This window comes from Stenella coeruleoalba (genome assembly GCF_951394435.1).
Source record: "Stenella coeruleoalba genome assembly, chromosome: 1".
Classification (NCBI taxonomy): domain Eukaryota; kingdom Metazoa; phylum Chordata; class Mammalia; order Artiodactyla; family Delphinidae; genus Stenella; species Stenella coeruleoalba.
In genome coordinates, this window is record NC_137169.1 from 155060196 (window position 1) to 155082434 (window position 22239).

Below are 22239 nucleotides of genomic sequence, written 5' to 3' on the forward strand. Positions count from 1 at the left end.
GGGCCCTCAGAGCCCGGTAGGCCCAGGGGGGCGGCGCAAGCACCTAGGCCCAGGCCGAAGAGCGCCTTCTTGGTACGCGCGGCAGGCCGGCCTCTCGCCTTGCCACTCAGGCCGCCCTCCCACTTGAAGTGTGTGTGGCACGCGTCCGCGGAGTACACCTCGCTGCACAGGTAGCCACGGGGCTGGGCGTCGTAGCTTCCTGCGAGGCGGCCGGAGGTCCCGCAGGCGGGTGGGTCCCTGGGACAGACGCGCGGAGCGGCTCCTGCCCGGCCCCCCTGAGAACCGTCGCCGTTCCGTAAGGCGGGGCGCCTGCTTCAGAATGTACAATCACGTGTCCGCTCCATCGATACGCCGTTTAGTTTACCAGGCAAGACTTTCTTGGTGAAAGAAGCAGCCTTGCCTTGCATCCTCGAGCAGGCTTCTCAGCTGGCTGTGCACCGGTACTCTCTCTCTGGGTGTGCTAGTCCGCAGGGCAGGGCATCGCCTGGGCAGGGCGGAGCGTGATCTCTGCGGCCTCGTCTTGCAGCTCCTTCCTTCCATTCTCAGTCATCCTGCCCACAGTGGCCTCCTCTCAGGCCTGCATACTTACAACGGCGCATGGCCCGTGCTGCCCCTCTGCAGGCAGTGTCCCTCTGTTTAGTTTGCAGCTGACCGATGCCGCCTCACCCTTCTCATCTCTTCTCAGGTGTCACTTGGTCAAGAAAGCGTCCCCTTACCTACTCAGCTCATCACGTCCCCCTACCGTAGCTCACGTGACACCACGCACCTCTCGCTTATGGCCGTCATCGCCTTTCCCATCCAGTTTCAGGTAGGTAAGTTTACCCCGTGGTGGTCCGTGAGGAAGAAGAGATCACGCCTGTTTGGCTTACTCTTGATTCCCAGCGACTAGCCCGGTTACTGATAACCTCTGTTAGAGGGAGAAAGGAATGCACCCGATCCCTGGTGAAGCCCTGAGCGTTTTCCTTTCTAGTGTCCCTCGTACTCCTCCCTGCCATCTGTGTCGCCCTTACTCGGCGTCTACCGTTTATGAGTTTACACCTGGGTTACGGTGACTGCTTCGGAGAATCGCATGCCTTTCTATCTCCCTCGCTGCGACCTCTCCTACACCTCCCAGGGCTCTTGGGTTATGCCCTTGCCCTCGTCCGAGCCGTCCGTGGCACCCGCTGTCAACCCCGTACGGCCAAGCTCCGAAGACTGACACTCAAGGCCCTCCGTAATTTGGCTTCAGTTTCACTTTCCAGACGTGTCAAGAAAGAACGGGGTCTAAGTATCTGTGCACCTCTGCTCCGTTTCATATCTACCCACGAGGTTAATTTTTTTGTTTCTTCCAGTCCGCCTATTTTGCACCTCCTTCTCTGGGAAGACTTCACTGAGAATCCAAGCGATTTCTGGATCCCTTCTCTCCCCTGGAGCTGCAAACACTTTAACAGGACATGTGCGGAACTGCCGTAAGGTAATCTACATCTTGTCTCCCTCTCTGGTACCTAACCTCCCTGCGAATGGGGGTACGTCTCCGTGTTCTGTGTGGGTTTTCAGCCCAGGACTCTCTACGCGTAGTGGATATTTGATTTGGTAAGTGAACGAATAAGTGGATGAGTCACCGAGATGAGGGTGTTGTCTCATTCTTTCTCTCTTCCTCCACTTTCAAGTTTCTTTAGTTAGTTTCCTCAGACAAAAGGTTTCTTTGTAGCTACACAGTGGCCAGGTCCACAGAACGTTGCAGATAGCTGCTGAAAACAGCCCTCCTCCACCTGAGAATGGCTTGCTCTCCCTCTCAAGCGGAGAGAGCTGGGATTCGATATTTAATGAAGTGCCTCTGTCCACTTGGCATTGAGAGGCACTAGGGGGCGTTAGTGCTCTGCACCCGGTGAAATGCCTGTTTCGTTTGTGATTTTCCTTTGTGAAAAACAACTATCCACGGAGTGTTTTGTGCCGATTTTCCATCCTTTTAGACTGACGGAAAGCATTTTACCCACGTAGAAACAGAGAACGAATAGAAAGAGCGTTGCATTACGTTCAATAAAAGCTTAGGGCGGTCTCGGTGGTACGTTAGTGAGGTTATCTGGGGACACCTTAGCCACGTACATTGTGTTGGAGAGGCACCGAGAATTCAGGAGTTCTCAAAGTTCGAGGACACAGTTGCCTTACACGTAGGCACGGTGGCAGCCGTGGACATGGCAGTGATTTGGAGAACGTTGTATTAGTCAGCTCTTGCTGTGATAATGCTTTGCAACAAATCTCCCCAAAACTCACTTACATAAAGAGGCATCTAGTTTTCTGGGACCTGTGGGCTAGCTGCAGCGGCTCTCTTGTAGACCTCTCGATGGCGGGTGTCGCTCCATGCCGTGGGTCAGTTTGAGGTCTGTCCCGCACACCTTACCGTGGAGCCCAACTGTGAGGCTGCAGGTCCCTGTCTTCTCGCAGAGTTCGGTGAAACGTAAGAGGTGAACCCAACCACACAAGCCCACGTAAGGCCTCTGCGACTCACTTAAGGCCATCGTGTCTTCCCTTGGCCTCCTGGGAACCCCCTGGCCCCAGGATGCAGCTTCCGTAGCCCAGGGCAACCGGCGGAGGGGGGGCGGGCGGGGCTGCAGGAGGGTGGAACACCGAGGTCACAGAGGGTGTGGGTGTGGCCACCTCTGCTGTGACTGAACCAAGGGCAGGGGGGCAGGGGGTCCAGGGCAGGGCCCTCAGAGCCCGGTAGGCCCAGGGGGGCGGCGCAAGCACCTAGGCCCAGGCCGAAGAGCGCCTTCTTGGTACGCGCGGCAGGCCGGCCTCTCGCCTTGCCACTCAGGCCGCCCTCCCACTTGAAGTGTGTGTGGCACGCGTCCGCGGAGTACACCTCGCTGCACAGGTAGCCACGGGGCTGGGCGTCGTAGCTTCCTGCGAGGCGGCCGGAGGTCCCGCAGGCGGGTGGGTCCCTGGGACAGACGCACGGAGCGGCTCCTGCCCGGCCCCCCTGAGAACCGTCGCCGTTCCGTAAGGCGGGGCGCCTGCTTCAGAATGTACAATCACGTGTCCGCTCCATCGATACGCCGTTTAGTTTACCAGGCAAGACTTTCTTGGTGAAAGAAGCAGCCTTGCCTTGCATCCTCGAGCAGGCTTCTCAGCTGGCTGTGCACCGGTACTCTCTCTCTGGGTATGCTAGTCCGCAGGGCAGGGCATCGCCTGGGCAGGGTGGAGCGTGATCTCTGCAGCCTCGTCTTGCAGCTCCTTCCTTCCATTCTCAGTCATCCTGCCCACAGTGGCCTCCTCTCAGGCCTGCATACTTACAACGGCGCATTGCCCGTGCTGCCCCTCTGCAGGCAGTGTCCCTCTGTTTAGTTTGCAGCTGACCGATGCCGCCTCACCCTTCTCATCTCTTCTCAGGTGTCACTTGGTCAAGAAAGCGTCCCCTTACCTACTCAGCTCATCACGTCCCCCTACCGTAGCTCACGTGACACCACGCACCTCTCGCTTATGGCCGTCATCGCCTTTCCCATCCAGTTTCAGGTAGGTAAGTTTACCCCGTGGTGGTCCGTGAGGAAGAAGAGATCACGCCTCTTTGGCTTACTCTTGATTCCCAGCGACTAGCCCGGTTACTGATAACCTCTGTTAGAGGGAGAAAGGAATGCACCCGATCCCTGGTGAAGCCCTGAGCGTTTTCCTTTCTAGTGTCCCTCGTACTCCTCCCTGCCATCTGTGTCGCCCTTACTCGGCGTCTACCGTTTATGAGTTTACACCTGGGTTACGGTGACTGCTTCGGAGAATCGCATGCCTTTCTATCTCCCTCGCTGCGACCTCTCCTACACCTCCCAGGGCTCTTGGGTTATGCCCTTGCCCTCGTCCGAGCCGTCCGTGGCACCCGCTGTCAACCCCGTACGGCCAAGCTCCGAAGACTGACACTCAAGGCCCTCCGTAATTTGGCTTCAGTTTCACTTTCCAGACGTGTCAAGAAAGAACGGGGTCTAAGTATCTGTGCACCTCTGCTCCGTTTCATATCTACCCACGAGGTTAATTTTTTTGTTTCTTCCAGTCCGCCTATTTTGCACCTCCTTCTCTGGGAAGACTTCACTGAGAATCCAAGCGATTTCTGGATCCCTTCTCTCCCCTGGAGCTGCAAACACTTTAACAGGACATGTGCGGAACTGCCGTAAGGTAATCTACATCTTGTCTCCCTCTCTGGTACCTAACCTCCCTGCGAATGGGGGTACGTCTCCGTGTTCTGTGCGGGTTTTCAGCCCAGGACTCTCTACGCGTAGTGGATATTTGATTTGGTAAGTGAACGAATAAGTGGATGAGTCACAGAGATGAGGGTGTTGTCTCATTCTTTCTCTCTTCCTCCACTTTCAAGTTTCTTTAGTTAGTTTCCTCAGACAAAAGGTTTCTTTGTAGCTACACAGTGGCCAGGTCCACAGAACGTTGCAGATAGCTGCTGAAAACAGCCCTCCTCCACCTGAGAATGGCTTGCTCTCCCTCTCAAGCGGAGAGAGCTGGGATTCGATATTTAATGAAGTGCCTCTGTCCACTTGGCATTGAGAGGCACTAGGGGGCGTTAGTGCTCTGCACCCGGCGAAATGCCTGTTTCGTTTGTGATTTTCCTTTGTGAAAAACAACTATCCACAGAGTGTTTTGTGCCGATTTTCCATCCTTTTAGACTGACGGAAAGCATTTTACCCACGTAGAAACAGAGAACGAATAGAAAGAGCGTTGCATTACGTTCAATAAAAGCTTAGGGCGGTCTCGGTGGTACGTTAGTGAGGTTATCTGGGGACACCTTAACCACGTACATTGTGTTGGAGAGGCACCGAGAATTCAGGAGTTCTCAAAGTTCGAGGACACAGTTGCCTTACACGTAGGCACGGTGGCAGCCGTGGACATGGCAGTGATTTGGAGAACGTTGTATTAGTCAGCTCTTGCTGCGATAATGCTTTGCAACAAATCTCCCCAAAACTCACTTACATAAAGAGGCATCTAGTTTTCTGGGACCTGTGGGCTAGCTGCAGCGGCTCTCTTGTAGACCTCTCGATGGCGGGTGTCGCTCCATGCCGTGGGTCAGTTTGAGGTCTGTCCCGCACACCTTACCGTGGAGCCCAACTGTGAGGCTGCAGGTCCCTGTCTTCTCGCAGAGTTCGGTGAAACGTAAGAGGTGAACCCAACCACACAAGCCCACGTAAGGCCTCTGCGACTCACTTAAGGCCATCGTGTCTTCCCTTGGCCTCCTGGGAACCCCCTGGCCCCAGGATGCAGCTTCCGTAGCCCAGGGCAACCGGCGGAGGGGGGGCGGGCGGGGCTGCAGGAGGGTGGAACGCCGAGGTCACAGAGGGTGTGGGTGTGGCCACCTCTGCTGTGACTGAACCAAGGGCAGGGGGGCAGGGGGTCCAGGGCAGGGCCCTCAGAGCCCGGTAGGCCCAGGGGGCGGCGCAAGCACCTAGGCCCAGGCCGAAGAGCGCCTTCTTGGTACGCGCGGCAGGCCGGCCTCTCGCCTTGCCACTCAGGCCGCCCTCCCACTTGAAGTGTGTGTGGCACGCGTCCGCGGAGTACACCTCGCTGCACAGGTAGCCACGGGGCTGGGCGTCGTAGCTTCCTGCGAGGCGGCCGGAGGTCCCGCAGGCGGGTGGGTCCCTGGGACAGACGCGCGGAGCGGCTCCTGCCCGGCCCCCCTGAGAACCGTCGCCGTTCCGTAAGGCGGGGCGCCTGCTTCAGAATGTAAAATCACGTGTCCGCTCCATCGATACGCCGTTTAGTTTACCAGGCAAGACTTTCTTGGTGAAAGAAGCAGCCTTGCCTTGCATCCTCGAGCAGGCTTCTCAGCTGGCTGTGCACCGGTACTCTCTCTCTGGGTGTGCTAGTCCGCAGGGCAGGGCATCGCCTGGGCAGGGTGGAGCGTGATCTCTGCGGCCTCGTCTTGCAGCTCCTTCCTTCCATTCTCAGTCATCCTGCCCACAGTGGCCTCCTCTCAGGCCTGCATACTTACAACGGCGCATGGCCCGTGCTGCCCCTCTGCAGGCAGTGTCCCTCTGTTTAGTTTGCAGCTGACCGATGCCGCCTCACCCTTCTCATCTCTTCTCAGGTGTCACTTGGTCAAGAAAGCGTCCCCTTACCTACTCAGCTCATCACGTCCCCCTACCGTAGCTCACGTGACACCACGCACCTCTCGCTTATGGCCGTCATCGCCTTTCCCATCCAGTTTCAGGTAGGTAAGTTTACCCCGTGGTGGTCCGTGAGGAAGAAGAGATCACGCCTCTTTGGCTTACTCTTGATTCCCAGTGACTAGCCCGGTTACTGATAACCTCTGTTAGAGGGAGAAAGGAATGCACCCGATCCCTGGTGAAGCCCTGAGCGTTTTCCTTTCTAGTGTCCCTCGTACTCCTCCCTGCCATCTGTGTCGCCCTTACTCGGCGTCTACCGTTTATGAGTTTACACCTGGGTTACGGTGACTGCTTCGGAGAATCGCATGCCTTTCTATCTCCCTCGCTGTGACCTCTCCTACACCTCCCAGGGCTCTTGGGTTATGCCCTTGCCCTCGTCCGAGCCGTCCGTGGCACCCGCTGTCAACCCCGTACGGCCAAGCTCCGAAGACTGACACTCAAGGCCCTCCGTAATTTGGCTTCAGTTTCACTTTCCAGACGTGTCAAGAAAGAACGGGGTCTAAGTATCTGTGAACCTCTGCTCCGTTTCATATCTACCCACGAGGTTAATTTTTTTGTTTCTTCCAGTCCGCCTATTTTGCACCTCCTTCTCTGGGAAGACTTCACTGAGAATCCAAGCGATTTCTGGATCCCTTCTCTCCCCTGGAGCTGCAAACACTTTAACAGGACATGTGCGGAACTGCCGTAAGGTAATCTACATCTTGTCTCCCTCTCTGGTACCTAACCTCCCTGCGAATGGGGGTACGTCTCCGTGTTCTGTGCGGGTTTTCAGCCCAGGACTCTCTACGCGTAGTGGATATTTGATTTGGTAAGTGAACGAATAAGTGGATGAGTCACCGAGATGAGGGTGTTGTCTCATTCTTTCTCTCTTCCTCCACTTTCAAGTTTCTTTAGTTAGTTTCCTCAGACAAAAGGTTTCCTTGTAGCTACACAGTGGCCAGGTCCACAGAACGTTGCAGATAGCTGCTGAAAACAGCCCTCCTCCACCTGAGAATGGCTTGCTCTCCCTCTCAAGCGGAGAGAGCTGGGATTCGATATTTAATGAAGTGCCTCTGTCCACTTGGCATTGAGAGGCACTAGGGGGCGTTAGTGCTCTGCACCCGGCGAAATGCCTGTTTCGTTTGTGATTTTCCTTTGTGAAAAACAACTATCCACAGAGTGTTTTGTGCCGATTTTCCATCCTTTTAGACTGACGGAAAGCATTTTACCCACGTAGAAACAGAGAACGAATAGAAAGAGCGTTGCATTACGTTCAATAAAAGCTTAGGGCGGTCTCGGTGGTACGTTAGTGAGGTTATCTGGGGACACCTTAGCCACGTACATTGTGTTGGAGAGGCACCGAGAATTCAGGAGTTCTCAAAGTTCGAGGACACAGTTGCCTTACACGTAGGCACGGTGGCAGCCGTGGACATGGCAGTGATTTGGAGAACGTTGTATTAGTCAGCTCTTGCTGCGATAATGCTTTGCAACAAATCTCCCCAAAACTCACTTACATAAAGCGGCATCTAGTTTTCTGGGACCTGTGGGCTAGCTGCAGCGGCTCTCTTGTAGACCTCTCGATGGCGGGTGTCGCTCCATGCCGTGGGTCAGTTTGAGGTCTGTCCCGCACACCTTACCGTGGAGCCCAACTGTGAGGCTGCAGGTCCCTGTCTTCTCGCAGAGTTCGGTGAAACGTAAGAGGTGAACCCAACCACACAAGCCCACGTAAGGCCTCTGCGACTCACTTAAGGCCATTGTGTCTTCCCTTGGCCTCCTGGGAACCCCCTGGCCCCAGGATGCAGCTTCCGTAGCCCAGGGCAACCGGCGGAGGGGGGGCGGGCGGGGCTGCAGGAGGGTGGAACGCCGAGGTCACAGAGGGTGTGGGTGTGGCCACCTCTGCTGTGACTGAACCAAGGGCAGGGGGGCAGGGGTTCCAGGGCAGGGCCCTCAGAGCCCGGTAGGCCCAGGGGGGCGGCGCAAGCACCTAGGCCCAGGCCGAAGAGCGCCTTCTTGGTACGTGCGGCAGGCCGGCCTCTCGCCTTGCCACTCAGGCCACCCTCCCACTTGAAGTGTGTGTGGCACGCGTCCGCGGAGTACACCTCGCTGCACAGGTAGCCACGGGGCTGGGCGTCGTAGCTTCCTGCGAGGCGGCCGGAGGTCCCGCAGGCGGGTGGGTCCCTGGGACAGACGCGCGGAGCGGCTCCTGCCCGGCCCCCATGAGAACCGTCGCCGTTCCGTAAGGCGGGGCGCCTGCTTCAGAATGTAAAATCACGTGTCCGCTCCATCGATACGCCGTTTAGTTTACCAGGCAAGACTTTCTTGGTGAAAGAAGCAGCCTTGCCTTGCATCCTCAAGCAGGCTTCTCAGCTGGCTGTGCACCGGTACTCTCTCTCTGGGTGTGCTAGTCCGCAGGGCAGGGCATCGCCTGGGCAGGGTGGAGCGTGATCTCTGCGGCCTCGTCTTGCAGCTCCTTCCTTCCATTCTCAGTCATCCTGCCCACAGTGGCCTCCTCTCAGGCCTGCATACTTACAACGGCGCATGGCCCGTGCTGCCCCTCTGCAGGCAGTGTCCCTCTGTTTAGTTTGCAGCTGACCGATGCCGCCTCACCCTTCTCATCTCTTCTCAGGTGTCACTTGGTCAAGAAAGCGTCCCCTTACCTACTCAGCTCATCACGTCCCCCTACCGTAGCTCACGTGACACCACGCACCTCTCGCTTATGGCCGTCATCGCCTTTCCCATCCAGTTTCAGGTAGGTAAGTTTACCCCGTGGTGGTCCGTGAGGAAGAAGAGATCACGCCTCTTTGGCTTACTCTTGATTCCCAGCGACTAGCCCGGTTACTGATAACCTCTGTTAGAGGGAGAAAGGAATGCACCCGATCCCTGGTGAAGCCCTGAGCGTTTTCCTTTCTAGTGTCCCTCGTACTCCTCCCTGCCATCTGTGTCGCCCTTACTCGGCGTCTACCGTTTATGAGTTTACACCTGGGTTACGGTGACTGCTTCGGAGAATCGCATGCCTTTCTATCTCCCTCGCTGCGACCTCTCCTACACCTCCCAGGGCTCTTGGGTTATGCCCTTGCCCTCGTCCGAGCCGTCCGTGGCACCCGCTGTCAACCCCTTACGGCCAAGCTCCGAAGACTGACACTCAAGGCCCTCCGTAATTTGGCTTCAGTTTCACTTTCCAGACGTGTCAAGAAAGAACGGGGTCTAAGTATCTGTGAACCTCTGCTCCGTTTCATATCTACCCACGAGGTTAATTTTTTTGTTTCTTCCAGTCCGCCTATTTTGCACCTCCTTCTCTGGGAAGACTTCACTGAGAATCCAAGCGATTTCTGGATCCCTTCTCTCCCCTGGAGCTGCAAACACTTTAACAGGACATGTGCGGAACTGCCGTAAGGTAATCTACATCTTGTCTCCCTCTCTGGTACCTAACCTCCCTGCGAATGGGGGTACGTCTCCGTGTTCTGTGCGGGTTTTCAGCCCAGGACTCTCTACGCGTAGTGGATATTTGATTTGGTAAGTGAACGAATAAGTGGATGAGTCACCGAGATGAGGGTGTTGTCTCATTCTTTCTCTCTTCCTCCACTTTCAAGTTTCTTTAGTTAGGTTCCTCAGACAAAAGGTTTCCTTGTACCTACACAGTGGCCAGGTCCACAGAACGTTGCAGATAGCTGCTGAAAACAGCCCTCCTCCACCTGAGAATGGCTTGCTCTCCCTCTCAAGCGGAGAGAGCTGGGATTCGATATTTAATGAAGTGCCTCTGTCCACTTGGCATTGAGAGGCACTAGGGGGCGTTAGTGCTCTGCACCCGGCGAAATGCCTGTTTCGTTTGTGATTTTCCTTTGTGAAAAACAACTATCCACAGAGTGTTTTGTGCCGATTTTCCATCCTTTTAGACTGACGGAAAGCATTTTACCCACGTAGAAACAGAGAACGAATAGAAAGAGCGTTGCATTACGTTCAATAAAAGCTTAGGGCGGTCTCGGTGGTACGTTAGTGAGGTTATCTGGGGACACCTTAGCCACGTACATTGTGTTGGAGAGGCACCGAGAATTCAGGAGTTCTCAAAGTTCGAGGACACAGTTGCCTTACACGTAGGCACGGTGGCAGCCGTGGACATGGCAGTGATTTGGAGAACGTTGTATTAGTCAGCTCTTGCTGCGATAATGCTTTGCAACAAATCTCCCCAAAACTCACTTACATAAAGAGGCATCTAGTTTTCTGGGACCTGTGGGCTAGCTGCAGCGGCTCTCTTGTAGACCTCTCGATGGCGGGTGTCGCTCCATGCCGTGGGTCAGTTTGAGGTCTGTCCCGCACACCTTACCGTGGAGCCCAACTGTGAGGCTGCAGGTCCCTGTCTTCTCGCAGAGTTCGGTGAAACGTAAGAGGTGAACCCAACCACACAAGCCCACGTAAGGCCTCTGCGACTCACTTAAGGCCATCGTGTCTTCCCTTGGCCTCCTGGGAACCCCCTGGCCCCAGGATGCAGCTTCCGTAGCCCAGGACAACCGGCGGAGGGGGGGCGGGCGGGGCTGCAGGAGGGTGGAACGCCGAGGTCACAGAGGGTGTGGGTGTGGCCACCTCTGCTGTGACTGAACCAAGGGCAGGGGGGCAGGGGGTCCAGGGCAGGGCCCTCAGAGCCCGGTAGGCCCAGGGGGGCGGCGCAAGCACCTAGGCCCAGGCCGAAGAGCGCCTTCTTGGTACGCGCGGCAGGCCGGCCTCTCGCCTTGCCACTCAGGCCGCCCTCCCACTTGAAGTGTGTGTGGCACGCGTCCGCGGAGTACACCTCGCTGCACAGGTAGCCACGGGGCTGGGCGTCGTAGCTTCCTGTGAGGCGGCCGGAGGTCCCGCAGGCGGGTGGGTCCCTGGGACAGACGCGCGGAGCGGCTCCTGCCCGGCCCCCCTGAGAACCGTCGCCGTTCCGTAAGGCGGGGCGCCTGCTTCAGAATGTACAATCACGTGTCCGCTGCATCGATACGCCGTTTAGTTTACCAGGCAAGACTTTCTTGGTGAAAGAAGCAGCCTTGCCTTGCATCCTCGAGCAGGCTTCTCAGCTGGCTGTGCACCGGTACTCTCTCTCTGGGTGTGCTAGTCCGCAGGGCAGGGCATCGCCTGGGCAGGGTGGAGCGTGATCTCTGCGGCCTCGTCTTGCAGCTCCTTCCTTCCATTCTCAGTCATCCTGCCCACAGTGGCCTCCTCTCAGGCCTGCATACTTACAACGGCGCATGGCCCGTGCTGCCCCTCTGCAGGCAGTGTCCCTCTGTTTAGTTTGCAGCTGACCGATGCCGCCTCACCCTTCTCATCTCTTCTCAGGTGTCACTTGGTCAAGAAAGCGTCCCCTTACCTACTCAGCTCATCACGTCCCCCTACCGTAGCTCACGTGACACCACGCACCTCTCGCTTATGGCCGTCATCGCCTTTCCCATCCAGTTTCAGGTAGGTAAGTTTACCCCGTGGTGGTCCGTGAGGAAGAAGAGATCACGCCTCTTTGGCTTACTCTTGATTCCCAGTGACTAGCCCGGTTACTGATAACCTCTGTTAGAGGGAGAAAGGAATGCACCCGATCCCTGGTGAAGCCCTGAGCGTTTTCCTTTCTAGTGTCCCTCGTACTCCTCCCTGCCATCTGTGTCGCCCTTACTCGGCGTCTACCGTTTATGAGTTTACACCTGGGTTACGGTGACTGCTTCGGAGAATCGCATGCCTTTCTATCTCCCTCGCTGTGACCTCTCCTACACCTCCCAGGGCTCTTGGGTTATGCCCTTGCCCTCGTCCGAGCCGTCCGTGGCACCCGCTGTCAACCCCGTACGGCCAAGCTCCGAAGACTGACACTCAAGGCCCTCCGTAATTTGGCTTCAGTTTCACTTTCCAGACGTGTCAAGAAAGAACGGGGTCTAAGTATCTGTGCACCTCTGCTCCGTTTCATATCTACCCACGAGGTTAATTTTTTTGTTTCTTCCAGTCCGCCTATTTTGCACCTCCTTCTCTGGGAAGACTTCACTGAGAATCCAAGCGATTTCTGGATCCCTTCTCTCCCCTGGAGCTGCAAACACTTTAACAGGACATGTGCGGAACTGCCGTAAGGTAATCTACATCTTGTCTCCCTCTCTGGTACCTAACCTCCCTGCGAATGGGGGTACGTCTCCGTGTTCTGTGCGGGTTTTCAGCCCAGGACTCTCTACGCGTAGTGGATATTTGATTTGGTAAGTGAACGAATAAGTGGATGAGTCACCGAGATGAGGGTGTTGTCTCATTCTTTCTCTCTTCCTCCACTTTCAAGTTTCTTTAGTTAGTTTCCTCAGACAAAAGGTTTCCTTGTAGCTACACAGTGGCCAGGTCCACAGAACGTTGCAGATAGCTGCTGAAAACAGCCCTCCTCCACCTGAGAATGGCTTGCTCTCCCTCTCAAGCGGAGAGAGCTGGGATTCGATATTTAATGAAGTGCCTCTGTCCACTTGGCATTGAGAGGCACTAGGGGGCGTTAGTGCTCTGCACCCGGCGAAATGCCTGTTTCGTTTGTGATTTTCCTTTGTGAAAAACAACTATCCACAGAGTGTTTTGTGCCGATTTTCCATCCTTTTCGACTGACGGAAAGCATTTTACCCACGTAGAAACAGAGAACGAATAGAAAGAGCGTTGCATTACATTCAATAAAAGCTTAGGGCGGTCTCGGTGGTACGTTAGTGAGGTTATCTGGGGACACCTTAGCCACGTACATTGTGTTGGAGAGGCACCGAGAATTCAGGAGTTCTCAAAGTTCGAGGACACAGTTGCCTTACACGTAGGCACGGTGGCAGCCGTGGACATGGCAGTGATTTGGAGAACGTTGTATTAGTCAGCTCTTGCTGCGATAATGCTTTGCAACAAATCTCCCCAAAACTCACTTACATAAAGCGGCATCTAGTTTTCTGGGACCTGTGGGCTAGCTGCAGCGGCTCTCTTGTAGACCTCTCGATGGCGGGTGTCGCTCCATGCCGTGGGTCAGTTTGAGGTCTGTCCCGCACACCTTACCGTGGAGCCCAACTGTGAGGCTGCAGGTCCCTGTCTTCTCGCAGAGTTCGGTGAAACGTAAGAGGTGAACCCAACCACACAAGCCCACGTAAGGCCTCTGCGACTCACTTAAGGCCATCGTGTCTTCCCTTGGCCTCCTGGGAACCCCCTGGCCCCAGGATGCAGCTTCCGTAGCCCAGGGCAACCGGCGGAGGGGGGGCGGGCGGGGCTGCAGGAGGGTGGAACGCCGAGGTCACAGAGGGTGTGGGTGTGGCCACCTCTGCTGTGACTGAACCAAGGGCAGGGGGGCAGGGGGTCCAGGGCAGGGCCCTCAGAGCCCGGTAGGCCCAGGGGGGCGGCGCAAGCACCTAGGCCCAGGCCGAAGAGCGCCTTCTTGGTACGTGCGGCAGGCCGGCCTCTCGCCTTGCCACTCAGGCCGCCCTCCCACTTGAAGTGTGTGTGGCACGCGTCCGCGGAGTACACCTCGCTGCACAGGTAGCCACGGGGCTGGGCGTCGTAGCTTCCTGCGAGGCGGCCGGAGGTCCCGCAGGCGGGTGGGTCCCTGGGACAGACGCGCGGAGCGGCTCCTGCCCGGCCCCCATGAGAACCGTCGCCGTTCCGTAAGGCGGGGCGCCTGCTTCAGAATGTAAAATCACGTGTCCGCTCCATCGATACGCCGTTTAGTTTACCAGGCAAGACTTTCTTGGTGAAAGAAGCAGCCTTGCCTTGCATCCTCGAGCAGGCTTCTCAGCTGGCTGTGCACCGGTACTCTCTCTCTGGGTGTGCTAGTCCGCAGGGCAGGGCATCGCCTGGGCAGGGTGGAGCGTGATCTCTGCGGCCTCGTCTTGCAGCTCCTTCCTTCCATTCTCAGTCATCCTGCCCACAGTGGCCTCCTCTCAGGCCTGCATACTTACAACGGCGCATGGCCCGTGCTGCCCCTCTGCAGGCAGTGTCCCTCTGTTTAGTTTGCAGCTGACCGATGCCGCCTCACCCTTCTCATCTCTTCTCAGGTGTCACTTGGTCAAGAAAGCGTCCCCTTACCTACTCAGCTCATCACGTCCCCCTACCGTAGCTCACGTGACACCACGCACCTCTCGCTTATGGCCGTCATCGCCTTTCCCATCCAGTTTCAGGTAGGTAAGTTTACCCCGTGGTGGTCCGTGAGGAAGAAGAGATCACGCCTCTTTGGCTTACTCTTGATTCCCAGCGACTAGCCCGGTTACTGATAACCTCTGTTAGAGGGAGAAAGGAATGCACCCGATCCCTGGTGAAGCCCTGAGCGTTTTCCTTTCTAGTGTCCCTCGTACTCCTCCCTGCCATCTGTGTCGCCCTTACTCGGCGTCTACCGTTTATGAGTTTACACCTGGGTTACGGTGACTGCTTCGGAGAATCGCATGCCTTTCTATCTCCCTCGCTGCGACCTCTCCTACACCTCCCAGGGCTCTTGGGTTATGCCCTTGCCCTCGTCCGAGCCGTCCGTGGCACCCGCTGTCAACCCCTTACGGCCAAGCTCCGAAGACTGACACTCAAGGCCCTCCGTAATTTGGCTTCAGTTTCACTTTCCAGACGTGTCAAGAAAGAACGGGGTCTAAGTATCTGTGAACCTCTGCTCCGTTTCATATCTACCCACGAGGTTAATTTTTTTGTTTCTTCCAGTCCGCCTATTTTGCACCTCCTTCTCTGGGAAGACTTCACTGAGAATCCAAGCGATTTCTGGATCCCTTCTCTCCCCTGGAGCTGCAAACACTTTAACAGGACATGTGCGGAACTGCCGTAAGGTAATCTACATCTTGTCTCCCTCTCTGGTACCTAACCTCCCTGCGAATGGGGGTACGTCTCCGTGTTCTGTGCGGGTTTTCAGCCCAGGACTCTCTACGCGTAGTGGATATTTGATTTGGTAAGTGAACGAATAAGTGGATGAGTCACCGAGATGAGGGTGTTGTCTCATTCTTTCTCTCTTCCTCCACTTTCAAGTTTCTTTAGTTAGGTTCCTCAGACAAAAGGTTTCCTTGTAGCTACACAGTGGCCAGGTCCACAGAACGTTGCAGATAGCTGCTGAAAACAGCCCTCCTCCACCTGAGAATGGCTTGCTCTCCCTCTCAAGCGGAGAGAGCTGGGATTCGATATTTAATGAAGTGCCTCTGTCCACTTGGCATTGAGAGGCACTAGGGGGCGTTAGTGCTCTGCACCCGGCGAAATGCCTGTTTCGTTTGTGATTTTCCTTTGTGAAAAACAACTATCCACAGAGTGTTTTGTGCCGATTTTCCATCCTTTTAGACTGACGGAAAGCATTTTACCCATGTAGAAACGGAGAACGAATAGAAAGAGCGTTGCATTACGTTCAATAAAAGCTTAGGGCGGTCTCGGTGTTACGTTAGTGAAGTTATCTGGGGACACCTTAGCCACGTACATTGTGTTGGAGAGGCACCGAGAATTCAGGAGTTCTCAAAGTTCGAGGACACAGTTGCCTTACACGTAGGCACGGTGGCAGCCGTGGACATGGCAGTGATTTGGAGAACGTTGTATTAGTCAGCTCTTGCTGCGATAATGCTTTGCAACAAATCTCCCCAAAACTCACTTACATAAAGAGGCATCTAGTTTTCTGGGACCTGTGGGCTAGCTGCAGCGGCTCTCTTGTAGACCTCTCGATGGCGGGTGTCGCTCCATGCCGTGGGTCAGTTTGAGGTCTGTCCCGCACACCTTACCGTGGAGCCCAACTGTGAGGCTGCAGGTCCCTGTCTTCTCGCAGAGTTCGGTGAAACGTAAGAGGTGAACCCAACCACACAAGCCCACGTAAGGCCTCTGCGACTCACTTAAGGCCATCGTGTCTTCCCTTGGCCTCCTGGGAACCCCCTGGCCCCAGGATGCAGCTTCCGTAGCCCAGGGCAACCGGCGGAAGGGGGGCGGGCGGGGCTGCAGGAGGGTGGAACGCCGAGGTCACAGAGGGTGTGGGTGTGGCCACCTCTGCTGTGACTGAACCAAGGGCAGGGGGGCAGGGTGTCCAGGGCAGGGCCCTCAGAGCCCGGTAGGCCCAGGGGGGCGGCGCAAGCACCTAGGCCCAGGCCGAAGAGCGCCTTCTTGGTACGCGCGGCAGGCCGGCCTCTCGCCTTGCCACTCAGGCCGCCCTCCCACTTGAAGTGTGTGTGGCACGCGTCCGCGGAGTACACCTCGCTGCACAGGTAGCCACGGGGCTGGGCGTCGTAGCTTCCTGCGAGGCGGCCGGAGGTCCCGCAGGCGGGTGGGTCCCTGGGACAGACGCGCGGAGCGGCTCCTGCCCGGCCCCCATGAGAACCGTCGCCGTTCCGTAAGGCGGGGCGCCTGCTTCAGAATGTAAAATCACGTGTCCGCTCCATCGATACGCCGTTTAGTTTACCAGGCAAGACTTTCTTGGTGAAAGAAGCAGCCTTGCCTTGCATCCTCGAGCAGGCTTCTCAGCTGGCTGTGCACCGGTACTCTCTCTCTGGGTGTGCTAGTCCGCAGGGCAGGGCATCGCCTGGGCAGGGTGGAGCGTGATCTCTGCGGCCTCGTCTTGCAGCTCCTTCCTTCCATTCTCAGTCATCCTGCCCACAGTGGCCTCCTCTCAGGCCTGCATACTTACAACGGCGCATGGCCCGTGCTGCCCCTCTGCAGGCAGTGTCCCTCTGTTTAGTTTGCAGCTGACCGATGCCGCCTCACCCTTCTCATCTCTTCTCAGGTGTCACTTGGTCAAGAAAGCGTCCCCTTACCTACTCAGCTCATCACGTCCCCCTACCGTAGCTCACGTGACACCACGCACCTCTCGCTTATGGCCGTCATCGCCTTTCCCATCCAGTTTCAGGTAGGTAAGTTTACCCCGTGGTGGTCCGTGAGGAAGAAGAGATCACGCCTGTTTGGCTTACTCTTGATTCCCAGCGACTAGCCCGGTTACTGATAACCTCTGTTAGAGGGAGAAAGGAATGCACCCGATCCCTGGTGAAGCCCTGAGCGTTTTCCTTTCTAGTGTCCCTCGTACTCCTCCCTGCCATCTGTGTCGCCCTTACTCGGCGTCTACCGTTTATGAGTTTACACCTGGGTTACGGTGACTGCTTCGGAGAATCGCATGCCTTTCTATCTCCCTCGCTGCGACCTCTCCTACACCTCCCAGGGCTCTTGGGTTATGCCCTTGCCCTCGTCCGAGCCGTCCGTGGCACCCGCTGTCAACCCCGTACGGCCAAGCTCCGAAGACTGACACTCAAGGCCCTCCGTAATTTGGCTTCAGTTTCACTTTCCAGACGTGTCAAGAAAGAACGGGGTCTAAGTATCTGTGAACCTCTGCTCCGTTTCATATCTACCCACGAGGTTAATTTTTTTGTTTCTTCCAGTCCGCCTATTTTGCACCTCCTTCTCTGGGAAGACTTCACTGAGAATCCAAGCGATTTCTGGATCCCTTCTCTCCCCTGGAGCTGCAAACACTTTAACAGGACATGTGCGGAACTGCCGTAAGGTAATCTACATGTTGTCTCCCTCTCTGGTACCTAACCTCCCTGCGAATGGGGGTACGTCTCCGTGTTCTGTGCGGGTTTTCAGCCCAGGACTCTCTACGCGTAGTGGATATTTGATTTGGTAAGTGAACGAATAAGTGGATGAGTCACCGAGATGAGGGTGTTGTCTCATTCTTTCTCTCTTCCTCCACTTTCAAGTTTCTTTAGTTAGGTTCCTCAGACAAAAGGTTTCCTTGTAGCTACACAGTGGCCAGGTCCACAGAACGTTGCAGATAGCTGCTGAAAACAGCCCTCCTCCACCTGAGAATGGCTTGCTCTCCCTCTCAAGCGGAGAGAGCTGGGATTCGATATTTAATGAAGTGCCTCTGTCCACTTGGCATTGAGAGGCACTAGGGGGCGTTAGTGCTCTGCACCCGGCGAAATGCCTGTTTCGTTTGTGATTTTCCTTTGTGAAAAACAACTATCCACAGAGTGTTTTGTGCTGATTTTCCATCCTTTTAGACTGACGGAAAGCATTTTACCCACGTAGAAACAGAGAACGAATAGAAAGAGCGTTGCATTACGTTCAATAAAAGCTTAGGGCGGTCTCGGTGGTACGTTAGTGAGGTTATCTGGGGACACCTTAGCCACGTACATTGTGTTGGAGAGGCACCGAGAATTCAGGAGTTCTCAAAGTTCGAGGACACAGTTGCCTTACACGTAGGCACGGTGGCAGCCGTGGACATGGCAGTGATTTGGAGAACGTTGTATTAGTCAGCTCTTGCTGCGATAATGCTTTGCAACAAATCTCCCCAAAACTCACTTACATAAAGAGGCATCTAGTTTTCTGGGACCTGTGGGCTAGCTGCAGCGGCTCTCTTGTAGACCTCTCGATGGCGGGTGTCGCTCCATGCCGTGGGTCAGTTTGAGGTCTGTCCCGCACACCTTACCGTGGAGCCCAACTGTGAGGCTGCAGGTCCCTGTCTTCTCGCAGAGTTCGGTGAAACGTAAGAGGTGAACCCAACCACACAAGCCCACGTAAGGCCTCTGCGACTCACTTAAGGCCATCGTGTCTTCCCTTGGCCTCCTGGGAACCCCCTGGCCCCAGGATGCAGCTTCCGTAGCCCAGGGCAACCGGCGGAGGGGGGGCGGGCGGGGCTGCAGGAGGGTGGAACGCCGAGGTCACAGAGTGTGTGGGTGTGGCCACCTCTGCTGTGACTGAACCAAGGGCAGGGGGGCAGGGGGTCCAGGGCAGGGCCCTCAGAGCCCGGTAGGCCCAGGGGGGCGGCGCAAGCACCTAGGCCCAGGCCGAAGAGCGCCTTCTTGGTACGCGCGGCAGGCCGGTCTCTCGCCTTGCCACTCAGGCCGCCCTCCCACTTGAAGTGTGTGTGGCACGCGTCCGCGGAGTACACCTCGCTGCACAGGTAGCCACGGGGCTGGGCGTCGTAGCTTCCTGCGAGGCGGCCGGAGGTCCCGCAGGTGGGTGGGTCCCTGGGACAGACGCGCGGAGCGGCTCCTGCCCGGCCCCCATGAGAACCGTCGCCGTTCCGTAAGGCGGGGCGCCTGCTTCAGAATGTAAAATCACGTGTCCGCTCCATCGATACGCCGTTTAGTTTACCAGGCAAGACTTTCTTGGTGAAAGAAGCAGCCTTGCCTTGCATCCTCGAGCAGGCTTCTCAGCTGGCTGTGCACCGGTACTCTCTCTCTGGGTGTGCTAGTCCGCAGGGCAGGGCATCGCCTGGGCAGGGTGGAGCGTGATCTCTGCGGCCTCGTCTTGCAGCTCCTTCCTTCCATTCTCAGTCATCCTGCCCACAGTGGCCTCCTCTCAGGCCTGCATACTTACAACGGCGCATGGCCCGTGCTGCCCCTCTGCAGGCAGTGTCCCTCTGTTTAGTTTGCAGCTGACCGATGCCGCCTCACCCTTCTCATCTCTTCTCAGGTGTCACTTGGTCAAGAAAGCGTCCCCTTACCTACTCAGCTCATCACGTCCCCCTACCGTAGCTCACGTGACACCACGCACCTCTCGCTTATGGCCGTCATCGCCTTTCCCATCCAGTTTCAGGTAGGTAAGTTTACCCCGTGGTGGTCCGTGAGGAAGAAGAGATCACGCCTGTTTGGCTTACTCTTGATTCCCAGCGACTAGCCCGGTTACTGATAACCTCTGTTAGAGGGAGAAAGGAATGCACCCGATCCCTGGTGAAGCCCTGAGCGTTTTCCTTTCTAGTGTCCCTCGTACTCCTCCCTGCCATCTGTGTCGCCCTTACTCGGCGTCTACCGTTTATGAGTTTACACCTGGGTTACGGTGACTGCTTCGGAGAATCGCATGCCTTTCTATCTCCCTCGCTGCGACCTCTCCTACACCTCCCAGGGCTCTTGGGTTATGCCCTTGCCCTCGTCCGAGCCGTCCGTGGCACCCGCTGTCAACCCCGTACGGCCAAGCTCCGAAGACTGACACTCAAGGCCCTCCGTAATTTGGCTTCAGTTTCACTTTCCAGACGTGTCAAGAAAGAACGGGGTCTAAGTATCTGTGCACCTCTGCTCCGTTTCATATCTACCCACGAGGTTAATTTTTTTGTTTCTTCCAGTCCGCCTATTTTGCACCTCCTTCTCTGGGAAGACTTCACTGAGAATCCAAGCGATTTCTGGATCCCTTCTCTCCCCTGGAGCTGCAAACACTTTAACAGGACATGTGCGGAACTGCCGTAAGGTAATCTACATCTTGTCTCCCTCTCTGGTACCTAACCTCCCTGCGAATGGGGGTACGTCTCCGTGTTCTGTGCGGGTTTTCAGCCCAGGACTCTCTACGCGTAGTGGATATTTGATTTGGTAAGTGAACGAATAAGTGGATGAGTCACCGAGATGAGGGTGTTGTCTCATTCTTTCTCTCTTCCTCCACTTTCAAGTTTCTTTAGTTAGGTTCCTCAGACAAAAGGTTTCCTTGTAGCTACACAGTGGCCAGGTCCACAGAACGTTGCAGATAGCTGCTGAAAACAGCCCTCCTCCACCTGAGAATGGCTTGCTCTCCCTCTCAAGCGGAGAGAGCTGGGATTCGATATTTAATGAAGTGCCTCTGTCCACTTGGCATTGAGAGGCACTAGGGGGCGTTAGTGCTCTGCACCCGGCGAAATGCCTGTTTCGTTTGTGATTTTCCTTTGTGAAAAACAACTATCCACAGAGTGTTTTGTGCCGATTTTCCATCCTTTTAGACTGACGGAAAGCATTTTACCCACGTAGAAACAGAGAACGAATAGAAAGAGCGTTGCATTACGTTCAATAAAAGCTTAGGGCGGTCTCGGTGGTACGTTAGTGAGGTTATCTGGGGACACCTTAGCCACGTACATTGTGTTGGAGAGGCACCGAGAATTCAGGAGTTCTCAAAGTTCGAGGACACAGTTGCCTTACACGTAGGCACGGTGGCAGCCGTGGACATGGCAGTGATTTGGAGAACGTTGTATTAGTCAGCTCTTGCTGCGATAATGCTTTGCAACAAATCTCCCCAAAACTCACTTACATAAAGAGGCATCTAGTTTTCTGGGACCTGTGGGCTAGCTGCAGCGGCTCTCTTGTAGACCTCTCGATGGCGGGTGTCGCTCCATGCCGTGGGTCAGTTTGAGGTCTGTCCCGCACACCTTACCGTGGAGCCCAACTGTGAGGCTGCAGGTCCCTGTCTTCTCGCAGAGTTCGGTGAAACGTAAGAGGTGAACCCAACCACACAAGCCCACGTAAGGCCTCTGCGACTCACTTAAGGCCATCGTGTCTTCCCTTGGCCTCCTGGGAACCCCCTGGCCCCAGGATGCAGCTTCCGTAGCCCAGGGCAACCGGCGGAGGGGGGGCGGGCGGGGCTGCAGGAGGGTGGAACGCCGAGGTCACAGAGGGTGTGGGTGTGGCCACCTCTGCTGTGACTGAACCAAGGGCAGGGGGGCAGGGTGTCCAGGGCAGGGCCCTCAGAGCCCGGTAGGCCCAGGGGGGCGGCGCAAGCACCTAGGCCCAGGCCAAAGAGCGCCTTCTTGGTACGCGCGGCAGGCCGGCCTCTCGCCTTGCCACTCAGGCCGCCCTCCCACTTGAAGTGTGTGTGGCACGCGTCCGCGGAGTACACCTCGCTGCACAGGTAGCCACGGGGCTGGGCGTCGTAGCTTCCTGCGAGGCGGCCGGAGGTCCCGCAGGCGGGTGGGTCCCTGGGACAGACGCGCGGAGCGGCTCCTGCCCGGCCCCCCTGAGAACCGTCGCCGTTCCGTAAGGCGGGGCGCCTGCTTCAGAATGTAAAATCACGTGTCCGCTCCATCGATACGCCGTTTAGTTTACCAGGCAAGACTTTCTTGGTGAAAGAAGCAGCCTTGCCTTGCATCCTCGAGCAGGCTTCTCAGCTGGCTGTGCACCGGTACTCTCTCTCTGGGTGTGCTAGTCCGCAGGGCAGGGCATCGCCTGGGCAGGGTGGAGCGTGATCTCTGCGGCCTCGTCTTGCTGCTCCTTCCTTCCATTCTCAGTCATCCTGCCCACAGTGGCCTCCTCTCAGGCCTGCATACTTACAACGGCGCATGGCCCGTGCTGCCCCTCTGCAGGCAGTGTCCCTCTGTTTAGTTTGCAGCTGACCGATGCCGCCTCACCCTTCTCATCTCTTCTCAGGTGTCACTTGGTCAAGAAAGCGTCCCCTTACCTACTCAGCTCATCACGTCCCCCTACCGTAGCTCACGTGACACCACGCACCT